Source organism: Carlito syrichta, unplaced genomic scaffold (assembly GCF_000164805.1).
Source record: "Carlito syrichta isolate Samal-C Ts95f unplaced genomic scaffold, Tarsius_syrichta-2.0.1 Scaffold302595, whole genome shotgun sequence".
NCBI classification, from domain to species: Eukaryota; Metazoa; Chordata; class Mammalia; order Primates; family Tarsiidae; genus Carlito; species Carlito syrichta.
The window spans coordinates 211233-216212 of NW_007246691.1; the positions used below are offsets into that span (position 1 = coordinate 211233).

Consider the following 4980-nt stretch of genomic DNA (forward strand, 5'->3'; position numbering starts at 1 on the left):
AAGTCCATTTGGTCCAGAGTCACATTGAGGTTCCAGATCTCATTGCTGATTTTTTGTCCTGATGATCTATGTAGGGTTGTGAGTGGGATATTAAAGTCCCCAGTTATGATGGTGTTAGAGTCAATATCTTTCTTTAGGTTTCCTAGAAGCTGCTTTATGAAAGTTGGTGCACCTATGTTAGGTGCATATATGTTTAGGATAGATATTTCTTGTTGATGGAGCGAAGCTTTTATCATTATGTAGTGGCCCTCTGTATCTTTTTAAATTTTTGATAGCTTAAATGGTATTTTGTCTGAAATTAGGATCGTGACTCCTCCTTTCATTTGTGTTCCATCCGCCTGAAAATTTGTTTCCCATACTCTTACTTTGAGTCTGTGCATGTCCTTTCTAGTGAGATGGGTCTCTTGAAGGCAGTATATTGTTACCTGGTGATATTTTATCCATTTTGCCATTCTATGTCTTTTCAGTGATGCATTTAGTCCATTCACATTCAGGCTAATTATTGAAATGTGAGAGTTTGTCCCTATCATAGAGTTCTTATAGAGTTTTCTTCTTCCACTTGGTTTTTTGTATTTCTTTTGGTTTTTTTGGTTGGTTTATGTATATTTTATTCTTTTTCCTGTACTCTTGTGAAGAACATTGTTCTTTTTTTCTTTTCTTCTGTGTTTAGTACTTTCTTAAGTGTTTCATGTAGAGGTGGTTTGGTGGCAGCATAAGTTCTTAGGGATTGAAAATCTGGGTAAGATTTCAATTCTTTTTCGCTGATGAAGCTTAACCTGGCTGGGTAGGTTATTCTTGGTTGAAATTGTTTATCTTTTAGGACTTTGAAGATAGGGCTCCAAGCTCTCCTAGTCTGCAGGGTTTCTGTAGATAAATCTGCTGCTATTCTAATTGGTTTTCCATGGTAGGTGATCTGGCCTTTTTCTCTTGCTGTCTTTAGGATTTTTTTCTTTTATGCCTACTTTGTTTAGGCAGATTATTATGTGTCTAGGAATTGGTCTTCTCATTTGTTGTCTTGCAAGGGTTCTCTGAATATCTTGTGTTTGAATTTTTGCATCACAGATTAGATAAGGGAGGTTTTCTTGAATGATCTCATGGAATTTTGTTCCAGTGTTGTCTCTGTCTCCCTTTCTGCCTCAAGAAGGCCAATAACTCTTAGGTTTGTTCTCTTGAAGTAATCGCTCATCTCTTGAAGGTTTTGTTCTGTCTTTTTGAGCTTGTTTTCTGTGTTTTTAAGTGTTTGGGTTAGTTCTATATTTTGGTCCTCAAGCTCTGAGATTCTTTCTTCTGCTTGGGTAATTCTGCTTTCCATGCTTATCAGTTTGTTATTTATTTTATTCACAGTATTCTTTATTATGGTTATCTCAGCTATCAGCTCCTTCCTAGTTTCTTCTTGTCTCTCCTCAATTCTTTTTAATCTCTCCATTAATGTTTTGATATCTAGGTTTGTAGTTTAAGACCCTTCATTCTGGGGGCTCTTCATTGTTTGCATTCTGAAGTCAGTTTTCTCAGTGTCTGCCCTCCCAAGGGTCTGGGAGAGACCCATATTCTTCTTTTGGTTTTTCTTCATTTGTGTAGATTTTTCTCTCTCTCCTCCTTTCCTTCTCCTTCTTTGATTCTGTTTTTCAGGGAAGGTGGGATTGCTTTTGTTTCACTTGTATAATCTTCTGTTCTTCCTTTTGAGGGTCCTCTGGCTTTGTTCACTTTTGAGGTTGGAGTGTGGGCTGTGGGCTGTACTTTTTGCAGTTTTGAGGTTTAATTGAGGGGAAAGCTGTGATTCAGAATCTGTATGCTGATTCCAGCATCCACCAACAGGTGTATGAGCACACTGGAAACTATTTCCCACTGCCTTACAATCTGTCTGTGCAGCGGTATGTACGTTTGGTCTGGATCAAAAGGAGGTACAAAAGAGGAAAATAATGGGGGAAGGGGGGTCAATAGGAAGTTAGAAAGAGAGAAGAGTGAGGGGGAAAACAGACATACATACCAACTAACAGGTGAAAAAGAGACACAAGGCCGGAGAGAAGTGAAAAAAACACAGAAGGAAAATTCCCTAAAGAATACTGGTAGCTACACAGAGACAGACCAATAAAATCATGAAACAGTTTAAGTCAGAAAGCAAACAAAAGTGAGCAAAACATACAGTCAGAATGATAAAATCAAAAGTCAAAATAAGAGATCAGACTAGCTCTGGAATCTTTCCTGAGTGTCTAAAGTCACTTCAGCTCTGATCTTCAGCTTCTCCCCTTTGTTTTTGTTACAGGCAGCTAGCCTGCTGCCTGGGAGGTCTGCGACATTTAGTTGTCTCTGTCTGTTCAGCGTAGTGGAGGACTTTGTCTCCTGTTTAATCACGTTACCTTAGGAACCGAGGTGGAGGCTCTGATAGGTGGGCGGGGCAATGCAAATCTGCCTGAAGAATGGCTGAGGTGGCAGCTTCACTTTTGGGGATCTTTTCTCTCCACTCATCTGGGTCTCTGGGTGAGAGGCACTGGGGATCAGCTGCACAGCTGGGCGCTGGATCCAGGGTGTTACCAGCAGGCTGGGGTGGAGGAGAGGGTTGAGTGTTCCCTCTTCTGGAGCTGGGAGCCTCTGATCAGCACCTTACACAAGCTTGGGGTCCTGTTCCCTTACACAAGCTTGGGGTCGTGTGCTGAGTGCCTCAGGCAGGGTGGGCCCAGGGCTCCAGAGCTCCAAAGCTCCAAAGGGTGGGTTGTGGCCCTGGGTCCCTCATAGGGTACTTCAGCCAGAAATGGGACCGGTATCTTTGAGGAGCGGGTGCCCAGAGCCTCCCTGGGTGACCGGCAGCTTGGTGCTGGTTGCTGGGCGAGGCGATGTAGCCAGAGAGGAGCTGAGACCGGGACTCCCACGCAGGCGGGAGTCACATACAGTGGAGCAGCAGCAGCCGGGGGCTGCACTATCTGGCCCTGCATGGGACCAAAGGTCGCTGGGCCTTGTACCAGTGCGGTTGGCAGTTGGTAGGGGGCTGCAGGAAGAAAAGTAAGAGTCTTTTTGGGAACCCTTGTTCAGAGAGTCTCACAAATCCACCTATGCTATCACCATCTTACTGGAACTCTCAAGTATCTTTTTCAACAACAATGATACAAAATAAAAAATCAATAGCAAGAGGAAAACCAAAAAATTCACAATACATGAAAATATAACAACATACACCTTGGCAACCAGTAGGTTAAAGAAGAAATCAAAAGGAAAATTTTTTAAAATTTTGAGTCAAATAAAAATGGAAACACAACATACCAAAACTTATGGGAGGTAGTAAAATCAGTTTTAAGAGGGAATTTTATAACTACATCAGCCTACATTAAGAAAAAATAAAGATCTCAAATAAATAACCTATCTTTATACTTCAAAGAACTAGAAAAATCAGAGAAAAATAAGCTTAATATTAGCACAGGAAGGTAATAAAGATCAGAGCAGATGTAAATAAAATAACACAAATAAAAATTACAAAAGATAAAAAACTAGGAGCTTTTTAGAGACAAATAAAATGGATAAGGCTTTAGTTCGACTAAAAATAGATGAGAGACGACTCAAATAAATATAATCAGAAATGAGTGAGAAGACGTTACACCTGACACCACAAAAACACAAATAATTATAAGAGATTACTATGAGCAATTACATGTCAACAAATTGGATAATCTAGAAGAAACAGACACATTCATATTAATATACAGTCTACCTAGCCCGAATCATAAAGAAATAGAAATCTGGAGAGACATAACTTGGTAAGGAAATTGAATGAGTAAATAAAAATCTCCCAACAATGAAAAACCCAGGACCCCATGACTTCACTGTGAATTCGACTTAGCATTTAAAGGAGAATTAATATCAATCCTTCTCAAACAATTGAAGATCAGGAAACACTTTAAAACTCAATTTCCAAGGCTAGCATTTAACCAAAGCCAAACAAGGACACTACAATAATAGAAAAATTACAGTTCAATATCTCTGATGAACATAGAATCAAAAATTGTTAACCAAATAGTAGCACACTGACTTCACCAGCACATTCAAAGGATACTGGATCATAGTCAAATGGGATTAATCCTTGGAAAGCAAAGATGGTTGAACATCCACAAATCAATAAATGTGTTACATTACCCTAAGAGAATGAGGGAGAAAAACCAAACGACCGTTTTAATAGATGCAAAAAAAGCATTTAACAAAACTAACCTCCTTTTGTAACAAAAGTTCTCAGCAAATTAAGTACAGAGGGAATGTACCTCAACATAATTAAGGCCACACATGACAAAACCACAGCTAACATCATACTCAGTGAAAAATTGAGGGTTTTTCCTCTGAGATCGGGAACAAGAGAAGAATACTACCCTTTGTACTTCTATTCAATATAGTACTGGAAGTCCCAGGCAGAGCAATTAGGCAAACAAACAAACAAAATCCAAATAAGAAAGAAAAGTTAAATTGTCCCTGTTTGCAGATGATATGATCTTACATCAAAAAAAAAAAAAAAAAATCCCTAAAGAATCCACCAAAAACAATTATAACTAATAAGCAAATTCAGTAGTGTAGGTTATAAAATTAATATTTAAAAATCAGTTGTGTTTCTATATACTAACAACAAACTATCCAAAAAATAAAGAAAACAATTTGCTTATATATTATCAAAAAAAGTAAAAATAATACAATACTTAGAAATAAATTGAGCCAAAGTGAAAAATCTGTACATTGAAAACTTCAAAATACTGATGAATAATTTGAAGCCACAAGTAAATGGAAAGATATCATGTGTTCATGAAGTGAAAGAATTAATGTTAAAATGCACATACTACCCAAAGCAATTCATACATTTAATGCAATTCCTATCAAAATTCTAATGACATTTTTCACACAAATAGAAAAAGCAATCTTACCGGGCTTGGTGACTCAGCCTGTAATCCCGTGCCTTGGGAGGCTGAGGTGAGTGAATTGCCTGAGCCCGTGGGTTCAAGACCCGCCTGG

The 4980-nt window shown here is 38.6% G+C and overlaps 1 protein-coding gene across 1 annotated transcript in view; it reads right to left on the reverse strand.

The window, feature by feature from the left end:
- The window catches only part of LOC103259315 (leucine-rich repeat-containing protein 7-like), a gene marked incomplete at its 3' end in the record, with an annotated part of 389004 nt that overhangs the window by 209254 nt on the left and 174770 nt on the right, over positions 1 to 4980 (reverse strand). The gene's annotated exons all lie outside the window — the stretch shown is intronic.